At 35.6% G+C, this 13,675-nt stretch overlaps 1 long non-coding RNA gene across 1 annotated transcript; it reads right to left on the reverse strand.

The window, feature by feature from the left end:
- Positions 1–672: 672 nt before the first annotated feature.
- LOC139148649 (uncharacterized) lies at positions 673–2,985 on the reverse strand. The gene is made up of 4 exons (XR_011555954.1): positions 2,843–2,985; positions 2,284–2,361; positions 838–861; positions 673–744 (listed from the first exon to the last, which is right to left on the reverse strand). It is a non-coding gene; the product is annotated as an uncharacterized lncRNA (long non-coding RNA).
- Positions 2,986–13,675: the final 10,690 nt, after the last annotated feature.

Raw genomic sequence — 13,675 nt, forward strand, 5'->3', positions numbered from 1 at the left:
TTGTTTTGACGTTTTGAACACATCAGTTATTTCAGCAGTAGATTTCAGTAGCATGAAATGTAAGCAGTGACCACGAATACTTGTAAATATAACACCAAGAAAAAAGTGGGAAAAGACCTATACTACAACATTCGTAGTAACCGATTATCTGATTGGCTATTCACTGGTCACATACAGTCGTGTGGTGGCGCTTTAAAAAACACGACCTAGGGGGTCTATCAGCCAAGGTCTGATTTCGGGAAGCATCCAGCTGCCCGTAGTGGAGACCTTGGCAAGCGAAGATGATTATTTCTATAATTCTTGCCTCTTAGAAAAGTTATGCAATGATGTGCACTCAGGAAATGTTTGTTCTTTTCATGTGTATGCTATTTGGGGGGGGGGGGGGGCAATCTGTGGCTGCATTTTTCATTGATGTCTCCTGAGATTTTTCTTCCAAATTCTTTCTAATCCCTACCCCTGGAATACCAAATGATCCAATGCATAGGGAATGTCCTGCAAATAGTACTAATAATCCTGTAAACTTTGAAGGTTTATCATCTTTGGTGCAAGTATGATTGTCTCAGACCTTGCAATCAACGTTTTCCTCAAAGACAACCAAGCGTTTGACAGACATTCAATTGGTGACTGCTACCACTATTGCAGCATTGTACAAAGCAGACTGTTTTCTACTTACCCACGTTCTTCCAAGTAAGGCACAGCTTCTTTTGTTAAAAAAAATGCACTTTTTAGATTCAAATCGAAAATCTGCAAGAAAAACAACAGGCTGTTAAACTAGTCTTGGAGCATAAAGTATTACATCAAAATTGGCTTTCATGGTGTTATTTCAGTAGTACATACCTTATCCCACTGTGATTCTGTGGTCTGTACATAGAAGAAAAAAAATGAGCTTAATAGCATCGTAATAATATATTCACATAGGATGAAGAGTGTATCTTCCAGAACACTATCACAGTAGTTTGAAAATATTATAGTCGTATAGTGTATCTTGATGAATGACATTCTCTACAACATTATTCATTGGAAAGCTTTCCTTTATACTAAAATCTACATTTTGCTCAAAATGATCCATCTACAGAGGTTTTGCCCTGAATTGTTCACCTACAATACCCACACATGATAACATTAATGATTTTTATTCATGTTTCATGGAATGTATACTCCATTAACATTTCGCTGTCCACAGGGATATGTTGAATTTTATCCTGTAACATTAGGAACCATCTTCTGATTATGTTAAACAAAAGAATTTGAAAACATAATTTCTTGCAGAGAAAAAAGCTGTCCCTTACTTGTTGCAATAAACCTGAAAAAAACACTGTTTGGTAGTTTACTCTCACCTCAACATTCTACTTTTATATAATGATCATGATGGTAGATTTTTAAGGACAATGTAGAACATTGCAAACATTGTTTAACTTTTATCTATGGAGATCGAACTGTGAAAATAAATATAGATGTGTGCATAAATCACGCATCAGTAAAAGTTTCTTTCAACAGCCAAACTGTCCCTAATTAAAGGGACAAAGTCGGCCGTTTTCATGAATTTTGTTTGATGCAAGATGCTGCGTATATTGTTGACATATGTTGAAAGATACTGAATAAATGGGTGACCATGCATATATTTGACCCTAGTTTTAGACAGATTAAATGAAACCATCGCAAAAATGAATTAATAGTCATGACCATTAATTCATTTTTGCGATGGTTTTCATGCATCTTGTCTAAAATATAAGTTAAGTATCTCGTATCAAACGAAATTCATGCAAAATGGCTGACTTTGTCCCTTAAACCCTGTTACCACCATGGTTTCATCCAAACCCATCGTTATCAGTGGTTATTGTGGACTTGTTCATAAGCAATTTGGGATATACAGATTAAATGTCTCGTTGGTCTGATGAGTGTGAATGTGTAACGATCGATCAAGCTGTTCATGTTTACAAATGTTTGTCTGTAAAAATTAACGATCATCATGCAGAATTTTACTCGCAAAATGCATCTTCATTGAAATAATGAGATAAATCATAATTCTTGTTAAATTCAAACCCCTCCCTTCAATTTGACACCATGAAATAATCAAAGTAATATATATATGACACTGTCTCCCTCACACTGTAAATCTCTAGTGATCACATACTTAAACTGAATGCCTGTTCCAGGTTTTGATGATGTAAATCATTCTTTCTGTACAAAATACAATTGCCTTCACCCATATGGTATCAAAACCAATATTAAACACGTACTGAAGCAATTTTTGGATGTCAATTGTTACATAATCTTGGTTACCTCTAAAATTGGTCCGATTTGTGGATTAACACCTGCATTAGAAATTAAAATATCTATGCCTCCATACAGCTCAGCTGTCTGCAAAAAATGTGAAATTAAAATATAAATGGTCGATATGAATACTGAAGTTAATGAAATGAATTTTTAGAGCTGACGTGTTTCCAACTGCTCTGATAATACCATAATCCTATAAGTATACCCTTTAATCTACCTTTCATGCCATATATGATTTATCAAGGGCTTTCTACATGTGGTGTCACCCTATAGCAGATGTTTCGTTGTTACAAGATACATGCTGTACACTTATAATGGAATCATATCATTTAAGTCATCACAAGAACTGATGTTGGAACAACTGAGGACTTAACTTTCTTTGAAAAAGACATTACAGCAAAATGGCACCTAAAGAAAAACTTTTGTTTCAAAAAAGTTAGTGAAAAAACTTCTCAGATACTGTTTGTCTTGTGTTGTTGTTATTGCCTTTTCCTAAAGTATGAGGTTCAGACACTTATTCTCTCAAAGTTACTGCTAAACTATGGTCAGACCAAGTGGAACCTACCGTTTTTAGCATATGTTTCCTCTGTTCTGAACTACCAGCATTACATACCATACCAGACACCTCCAAATTCTCATTTTCAGTGATTTTAATGCTTTGTCAACATTGCTTTCTGTACGACTGCTCAACATGACTTTTGCCCCATCTCTGGCAAGTCTCCTGGCAATTCCAAACCCTATTCTGAAACACAGAATAGATGAGACAATACCATGAATACCACATTCAGGTATTTACAGTAATTAATTTCATAGACTATCAGTGCTCTGTCAAATCCATACACTACATGATGGCTTATTCCAGGGCCGCATTGAATATGAAAATAATGTTGAAGAACCCATTCTAATTCTTTGTTAATCAACATACAATAAGCACTGTACAAAGTCAAAGTTTTGGAGGCCAAGGGCATCAACCCTAATTAGGAGTGCCTTAGAATATTGTAGTTGTCTGAGGGCGGGTACATCCAAGCATAATATAAAGGCTTTGGAAGGGTTCAACGAAGGGCTACTCAGTATATCCTTCACTACGCGGATTTAGATTACAAAGACAGGCTTCTACCTCTAACATACAGAAGAGAAAGAGCAGATCTAATATTTTCTATAAGTATTTTAATGGAGTTTGTGATGTTAATTTAGATGACTTTGTATCTTTTTCTAGTTCCACTTCCAATTATCCCAGTATGAGATCTAGTAACGACTATTTAAAACTCAAATCTCATTCCTGCCACAGAGATTCATTTACACGTTCTTATTTTAACAGAATTGTTCCCTTATGGAACCATGCAAGCAGTTGGATTCCCATATCAGATCTTCAGAGAGTCTATCTCTTTTTAAATGTAAAGTAAATTTGTTTTATCAGCAGAAATTTAAAACTCATTCAATTCCACTGACACTTGTACATGGATAACAACATGCCGCTGTCATAGTTGCCATCTAACGTAATTTGCTCCTGTGTGAGATTTTTAATATCTGACATTTTCTCTGTTTTTATCATGTGAACGTGAACTATTTGTCATTGTCCTTACATTTTTTCCCCATTTTTGATGTATGGTGGGACAGTGCTAGAGGTGTTTGACGCCTGTTTGTCTTAACCATTTACTGGCTTCTGTTTTAGTCTTGACTGTATGTATTGCTCAACTTTGGTGCAAAAGGGTCTTCTCTTGCAGTATAGCTGTTTTGTAATTTTTGGGTGTCTATGCTCAGTCTTGTGATCTTTGAATGCCAGTGAGGAAGTATAATAAATAAATAAATAAATTAAGATATGTGTCCAAGAAAGCACATTTAATACAAGTCATTGACAATGACACAGTCCCCGCTTGATAATGGGAGCTTTAATTACAAGTCCTCTGAGAGGAAAGAGTCCTCTTCATTAATTAGGTCTGTGATTAAAAATACTGCGATACAGATGGGGTTTAATGGCCAAAAATGAGTTCCATGGTGATGAAAATATAAAACAATGTAAGCCGCCATACTAATTACAAAAGGTCATTAAAATGAATCAATTAGTACTTAATCGACAGGATGCTGCCAAACATTTTTGCATCCTATCCTAACACTGACAGATTATCACCGGTACCATATTTCATAAAGTTTGATGCAGTACTTTGGACATTCACCCTAAAAAAAAAAATCCATTATGTAAATGCAAACTAGTCTAGCAATTAATTCATATACGGTATATAAATGATACCACTAAGTCTCATTGATTTGTATTTACAACACTATGAGATCAAAATCTGTACCAAGTTTCATCAAATTTAACGCAGTATTTGTGGATATATCACTCTAATTAGGAAAGTTCATTACATATGCAATTACAAATTAATTAACTTGACACTGATAAATGTCTTTTTCACTGTTAAAGCAATGTGAGCTTAACATCTGTACCAAGTTTCATGAAATTTGATGCAGTATTTCTTGACATATCAGACTAATTACGAAAATTCAATAATTGACATGATACTGCTACATGCCGTTAAACAAATTGATGTGCATATGTATGACATAGGTCAATGTCCTTGTGCCAACTTTGAATGATACTGGTGGAAATATGTCTGAGTTATAGCTCTGTACATGAAAAAATCGTAACAAAATGGCCACCAGGCAGCCATTACATTGCATTGGACTGTGAAACCAATAGACATGCATATTTATGACATGATAGGTCAATGTCCTTGTACCAACTTTGAAAAAAATCAGTTGATGCATATCCAAATTATGGCTCAGGACATGACAAAATCATAACAAAATGGCCACAAGGCAGCCATATTGCATCGGATTGTGAAACCAATTGACATGCATATTTATGACATAGGTCAATGTCCTTGTACCAACTTTGAATAAAATCCGATGATACATGTCTGAGTTATGGCTAAGGACATGAAAAAATTGTAACAAAATGGCCGCCATGCGGCCATATTGGATCATATCGTGAAACAAATTGACGTGCATATGTATGATATAGGTCAATGTCCTTGTACCAACTTTGAATAAAGTTGGTTGAGATGTGCCTGAGTTATGGCTCCACGTACATGAAAAAATCGTAACAAAATGGCCGCATGGCGGCCATATTGGATCATATCGTGAAACAAATTGACATGCATATGTATGATATCGGTCAATGTCTTGTACCAACTTTGAATAAAATCGGTGAGATGTGCCTGAGTTATGGCTCCATACATGAAAAAATAATGTCAATGACACTGTTCTCCCATTTTTCAGAGAGATACTAAGTTCTAGTACACACATGACATTGTATTCTTAGGTTGATTACTAAGAAAATTCCATTGCAAGTCCAAATTAATCTTATCCCCCAGCAATATGAAATGCTCCATCTCATAATGACTTTAGCACATCCGACAGAAAACAACCCGAGGATCAAGACTATCATGTTTTAAAGGAATTCAACAAATACTTTGGGAGAAAATGATTTTTTGACAAAAAATTGGAAAAATTTCCCCAAAAATACAAATATGAAAATTTCACCATAATTTAAACAAATGTGACAAAGGCCAACCGGATCATACGTACAAGTTTTCAAGGCAATGGGATGAACGCTTTCAGAAAAGAAGATTTTTTGACCAAAAACGGGAAAATCGCCCAAAAAATACAACTTTCAAAATTTCCTTACAATTTGAAGAAATGTAACTGAAGTCACTATAAAGAGGCTGCATACCAAGTTTCAACCAATTCTGGCCAGTGATTACAGAGTTTAGCAATTTGCAGGATTTTTCCTTTTTTTCCCTTCATTTCCATATTTTTGACTTTGACATGTTCATTGCAACAAATTCACATCTCCACCCCTGGGTGCACCTGTCCACCAAATACTAAGATGGTAGGTGCTGCAGTTTAGGAGTTTTTAATGTGGACGGACATACATCCGCACATACTAACTAACATACATACGTACATAAATACATGCAAACATACATACATATATACATACGTACAGACAGACAGACACAGACAGATAGACATGCATACATACATACATTTATTTTTACAGCTTTTAACCTCCAACAGCCGACCAACCTATCAATATCAGTTTGTTCAACTTGACACTACTGCTTATAATAAACAAGAGTTAATTACATTCTAATTAAAGTAAACATGCCTTGCTTATCAAGATTACGTCATAAAAAACAGCATATCTGTCAGGTTATAAAGAATCTTCCATTGGTTATCTTTATCAGAATTTTCATCCTATAATCAAGCACATTTTAACTCTCAAATTGATATTGCAAGTAAGTTCTGTTGAATAAGTTGAGCCTGTAGCTAAGTACTCAGAGAAAGCACACAGAAGAGACAAATGTTTGCAACTTAAGAAGTTCAAGGTCATCAAAAGCATTATAAGGAATCATGTAACACTTTCATTGCACTGTTTACACAGATTGCATAATTGCTATAAATAGAACATGAGGAATCTTATAGCCCAGCTTTACCATAAAAACCCTATCACTTTGACCACTCTTTTAATTGACCACTCTATTTTTTTCCTCAAAAAGTAATTTTATTTTATCCTTACTTAGACGACCATAAATGGAAATTGGAACTTTCTCTATCTCTATTTATTTGACCAACCTATCATGACAAACTATTATGAGCAATTTCTTTTAGATAACATACAGAGAACAATACATGACGGTACAGAATATGTCAAAGTTGGGATTCAGGGAAGTTGCCTTACATGTTTTAATCATCCAAGATGGTAAGCATTTCACTATGAACTGTCAAAAAGTTGAACTTTCTAATAATTCTACACTAAAATTATTTTGGCTTTGTTGATTTCCTAATTAATTCAATTATTTAAAATCATATTAATTATTTTTTTCTGGGTGAATTGATAGGGTTTATACAGTACAAGAGTTACATACAATGTAAGTCAAATTCAGTTAAAACATCAATTACCGTCTAACATTGCATCATTCCTATAAATAGCACCTCAGCCTGGAACAGCACAATCATAATCTGCTCATTCACACAGGCAATACTTGACTTTGAATGAATGACCTACTACATTTCACCTGTGTACCAAATTTGAAAGCATGGCAAAAAGTACCACAAAATTTGCAAATTTCGCCTTGAGTTCACCGAGTCATCTTCAGGCCACTCCTAGGAACCTGCACACCCAATTAGAAAGTAATGGCATACACAGTTTCACAGAAGATTTGTTAAAACAAAAATGGTAAAAATTGCCCAAAAATACAAATATGCAAATTTTGCCATAATTTTGATGAATCTATTTTGAGTTATCACAAGCACCTGCCAAATTTTAAAGCGATCTGGCCATTGGTTTAAGAAAAAAAAGATTTTTAGCTACTATAGACTATAGTCTATAGAAGCTATTGGGATGGGTATCCGTCCGGCGTCCGTCGTCAGTCTGTATGTATGTATGTATGTATGTATGTATGTATGTCCGTTTGTGAGGCGTCCGTCCACTCAAATATCTTGAGAACCGCAGTACTTACTGATTTGATATTTGTTGTGTAGATGAAAAATACGATTTTGAGAAACTATTTTTTTTAATTTTTTGATATTGTTGAAAATAGGCAAATTAATGCCAAAAAAGGTGTTTTTGTTAAAAAATCTTCTTCTTCATAACCGCTGGTCAGACAGCTTTGTTATTTGGTATACAGGTCCCTAGGGGTAACCCAACTTAGACTTGTTCAAATTGTGATGAAATATGCAAATCTGTATTTTTAAGGAATTTTTTTGTCATTTTTGGTCAAAATTTGACTTACATTGTATGTAATTCTTGTACTGTATAAACCCTATCAATTCACCCAGAAAAAAATAATTAATATGATTTTAAATAATTGAATTAATTAGGAAATCATCAAAGCCAAAATAATTTTAGTGTAGAATTATCAGAAAGTTCAACTTTTTTTGACAGTTCATAGTGAAATGCTTACCATCTTGGAGGATTAAAACATGTAAAGGCAACTTTCCTGAATCCCAACTTTGACATATTCTGAACCGTCATTTATTGTGCCCTGTATGTTATCTAAAAGAAATTGCTCAAAATAGTCATAGAGATAGAGATAGAGATAGAGAAAGTTCTAATTTCCATTTATGGTTGACTTGGTAAGGATAAAATAAAATTACTTTTTGAGGAAAAAAATAGAGTGGTCAATTAAAGAGTGGTCAAAGTGATAGGGTTTTTATGGTAAAGCTGGGCTGTATAAAGATTCCTCATGTGCTATTTATAGCAATTATGCAATCTGTGTAAACAGTGCAATGAAAGTGTAACATGATTCCTTATAATGCTTTTGATGACCTTGAACTTATTAAGTTTCAAACCTTTGTCTCTTCAGTGTGCTTTCTCTGAGTATGTACAGTCTCAACTTATTAAACAGAACTTACAATGTTAATCAAAGATATCCACCTTCTTCATCGATGCATGTGTCACAAAAGGTTATTCTCTACAACTCAACAGAGCTCTGTCAACTGTTGAGTTGCTTGTTCTTTCAAAACCGCTGGTCAGACAGCTTTAATATTTAGTTTACTTGTCCGTAGGATGACCTTAGTGAGATAATTTCATACAGTCAGGAAATACTTAATTTTGTATCCATGTCTATAGTAGCTTCAGGGACTTTGGCCCTATGTTTTACTAAAATGGCAAAAATGAAAAAAAAAAATTAAAAATAGAACGCATCAAATATTGACATCAAATCTATATGTTTAAATGAGTTGGGCCTAAGGTACCTAAAAACCAAATATGACAATGATCAGATGAGTAGTTCCTGAGTTATTGATTTTTGACCATTTTCGCCCTTTTTTCTACCTCATTTGCATATCTATGAGACTAAAAAGTTCATTTTAACAACGGCACATCTACACCATATATGGCATCACTACACCAAAAATCATGTGCAGCGGTTCCTGAGTTTTTGCGTTGGACGGACAGACATCCATACATACATACATACATACATACATACATACATACATACAGACAGACATCTCACATACAGACTTTTTCCAACCATATAACCTCCCAATTGCCATATATGTATGGCAAATGGGAGCTAAAAATATAATCTGCAAGTTGTTCATTAAAAGAGAACTCTTGTTTTGTTAGTAGAGAAATAAGCTGATTTTCAGTATTGTCGTTTGGGAAGTTGATTTTACTGAAAAAGTTCTTTCTTTGGACTTTGTATTTCTGACAGACTAATAAAAAGTGTGTTTCATCTTCAATACTGTTGGTGTTACACTGATTGCAGTATCTTTCAGTAATTGGGGTTTTTGGAACAGTGTATTTCCCTTTTATTGCTAGATCATGATTGTTAATGCGGAGTTTGGTGAGTATAGTTTCTTTTCTCACCTTGTAACTGTATTAAGTAAGGTTCTAATCTAAAATTATATTTTATTTTGGCGTACATTCTTAGTTTACTATTTTCATCAGTGATCAAATTTTTTCCAGAAGACGTCATACCGTAAAAACCCGATCAATCCGACCACCCTATTAATTCGACCACCCAATTTTTTCACGAAACATAATTTTATTTGGCCCCTTTCAATTCGACCACGACGGAAACTGGGACTTTCTCAATCCCTATTAATTCGACCGAATTACATACCCTTCAAAAACTTCCTTCAGTCGGTGAATGAACGATATTTCAAGACATCGAAAACCACCTTACGAATACGATGAACCACGGGTCAGACAAAAAGGCAGAAATGAGAACTACAAAGGGCTTTGTAAACGGCTTTCAGATTGGTTTCATTGGGTCACATGATTATTTTCGCTGAGTGGGAAACCTCAGTGATTTTAGTGAGCTGGATCTCAGTCGCCGCTTTCGAAATATGCGTGAAGTTTCAGCGTGTGTGAAGTACCAACCCTCTAGTCTCTGGTTTTGTAACTATTTTCTCACCTTAATATCGAAGAAAGTCAGAATAAATTACCTACTTTCTCCCTTTCTCATTGTCTTTTCCGAATTCTTACCATCCCGTGTCGATTGAAATTTACAGACTCTTTCTGTGTGTGAATCAATATCCCTTCCTAATTTGACAGATATTATGTTCTAAACCACATGTTGCTTGTTCCTAAAACACATAGACAGATGTGCCCTTGCACTAAAAGTACGAGTTTGCGAAATCTTTTGCGAACGCTGAAAAAATTGCTGAGGAAAAATCGATGTTACATGTCGGTAAATACGGCCGACGCCGCCGCGCCGTGCGTTCTTACCGACTGGGAACAGACTAATATTTTCAAACGCAAATGGGGACAGTGTCAAGGAAAGAGAAAGACGACGACTTATTTTTTCAAGCTGAAGAAAATGCTCTTTCTGGTTGTTTTAATGACTCAATCGAATATTTTTGTTCCCAATTAATAAATCATAGACAATTCGAATTCTCGGTTTATGGCAATTTTTGTCGACCGATAAAAGTCTTTTTATCTTCAATATTCCATTCTAATTTCACCTATATAATATCCTAACCTCCTGTGACTTTCCTTCTAAACATTGATTTGCCTTGTGCACCAAAGAGATGCTGTATTTTATGCCAAACGATGAAAAAATAGCTGAAGAAATAACCATGTATCAGTCAGTACGGCAGGCGAAACCCGGACGGCCATACCGATTGGGGACAGAGCAGAGTAGATCGAAACGCAAACGGGGTGTTATTATAGGAAAGGCGGTGACTTATTTTAAAGCTGAATAAATGCTGTCTCTGGTTGTGTAAGTCTGTCGATCGAAATATATATTTTGTTCCCAGTTGATTAATCATTGGGGGATGGCAGTCTCGATCTCCCCTTTATGGTTCGATATTTACTGACTCGTTCCTTCTCATTTTTGTCAATCGATGAAAGCATTTTCGTCTTCCATATTCAATCTTACATTGACCGATGTTATATCCTGACCTATAGTGTCATTAGTTTTGACCAACGTACAAAGACGTTGCCCATGCGCCCGGTTGACGAGATATTTTGCAAAACGGTGAAGAAATATTTGAACACGTACGGCCATACTGTATGCATGGGGGCCCGGGAGACATCGATGTCAGTCTTTCCGGACTGTTTACATGTAGCTTAGGGGATATCAAAGGAGATGAATCAGTTAGTTGAATAAAACATAACTTTTCGGACATATTTTATGTCAATTTTGTCAATGTCGGACTTTTGATTCGATTAAGAAACCAGAATCACCTACAGAGATGTCTGACGCACAATGCGGAATAGTTTGTTGTGCTACTGTCGGTCTCAGTCGTGGTGTCTCTCCCATAAAATTTCGAAGCTATAGGTCTACACTTGTCGTTTCGATTCACAGGTAGCGGTACACCGATGACCAGATATTGTATGTTCTTACATATATAAAAATAGTCCAAGCAATTTTACGACACTGCACTCTTTGCCATCGTGTCTCCCAGTGGACGTCCTTGAACCTATGGACTGTGACCATTGTGTTACTGCGCCCATTAGAGTGTAAACGCCTGCTCGTTCCCAGCAGAGTACTTTTTTAAGTTCTGTACATCCATGTACACTGTGTATTTATGCCCTAAATCCATTTAATTCAATTATGGAAAGGTATTAGTAAAGAATAAAGGGTCGTTACAGTTGCTAAATTGAGAGAAAAACGGCACGTTTTTCCACATACTTTTACAGTTCTGTGCTTTCCGTCCCCGTTACTCGGTAATTGTTGTTAAATTTGTTTTCATTAATTCAGTTATAACTTTATGGTGTTTAAGTGATGGAGTTTTATCAAGGAGAAAGTCCATTCCATTTTTGTTAATTAAAGCACTTAAACAGTTAAACCAGGATCTATTGTTAGTGTTGTTTACCATTTGCTCCAGAAAAGCTTCTTTAGCAAGATTACAATGTTGAAGTTACAATGTGGAAGTTGTACAATATGAAGCCAGTATTTACAATATTAAGTTTGATCTTAAGTAGGACTGTCCTAGTTCACCCCTCACAGCGGCATTACAAGCTTGTCTATTACACTGTAAAATGTTCTTACAAAATTTGGTTTTTCAATTGCTGATTTATCCCACTCTTGTAATCCATGAAATCTTGTCCCCAAATCTCTGAGCCATACAGTAAAACAGATTTAATGAAAACATTGAATAAATGTAGGGGAAATTTTATCTTTCTGTTGTGCAATAAAACCCTTTTTAAACTATACAAAGATTTTGCTGCTTTTTTGCAGTTGTGTGTTTAAAGCATGAAGTGATCATTGAATAATGAATTACTTTGTCTTGGAATGACTGATGAGATAAAAACTGTTGACTTTGGGAATTTATCTAATGTTACCTGAACCAACTCAGAATATTTGTGTACACATTCCCCTACTGAGGAATACATTATCAATATCATTCGTACCAGCATGAATAATATTGTCATTCATGCTGGTACGAATGACAATATTATTTATGTTGGAAGCTGACACAGATTGAATATAACTTGTGATTTGAGGAATATTACTTCCTCTAAGAGTTCTCACATGAGTATTTCTGTACACCCTGGAAGGATTGATATCCTTCAGCATAGAGTCACCACAATGAGTGTATGAGTCTTTCTTACAAACTTTACCCTGGTGTTTTCCACGGTTGTTCTTGAGATGATTCATCTTCCCTTGCAAACAAGTCTGCCAAATTAGGATTAGATTGAAAATTGTATTGGTTGGAATTGAGATTACGGCTGCAAAAAGTGGAGTTGCGTTGAACATGAAAGTTTTGATCGGCAACATGGAATGAGTCAGCTGGCGTCATCGGGTTCCGAGGCGATGACCCTGATCCGAGCGCGACAACATAGTAAATACTAAAAGGAAGGCGAAGGGCAAAGAAGGTCGAACAGAATACCTATAATTCGTGTAGAGGTGAAACACAGTATTCTGTGTTTGTAACGAGGTTAAGGACAATATTCTCAGCGAAGGATATTACCAACCTATTCTGTAACGAAAATATCTGTCTGTGGACTGTGGTACGTCCATGGTAAAGGATGGAATAGTTGAATGAAAATGGTACAATCGTACTTTATTCGTCTGTAGCTGCTGTTATACTACTGCCACTTTCCTCGCCAATTTACTGCTTTTACTGGATTATGTTGTCTGTACATGTGTCCTCACTAAAATACCAAGGTAGTTACAAATTTGACGATTCCTGGCAAAAGACATAAAGGGTCAGGCGAATCCGGCGGCAAACACTTTTGGATTCATATTAACGCTTTAGGTCAAGGAGATCAAAGTCAGAGTTATTCACAGTTCCGTGACTGTGAATGGTACGTCATGGGGAACCTTGAAAAGGAAACTACGTCACGTATGTTTAGCTGAAAAAGCAACTCCAATTTCAATAGTCTCATTTGGTCTGAGGGAGCCGTCATTATTTACGGCCTGGGGGTCGGAGG

This window comes from Ptychodera flava, chromosome 13, assembly GCF_041260155.1.
Source record: "Ptychodera flava strain L36383 chromosome 13, AS_Pfla_20210202, whole genome shotgun sequence".
In the NCBI taxonomy this organism is placed as follows: Eukaryota; Metazoa; Hemichordata; class Enteropneusta; family Ptychoderidae; genus Ptychodera; species Ptychodera flava.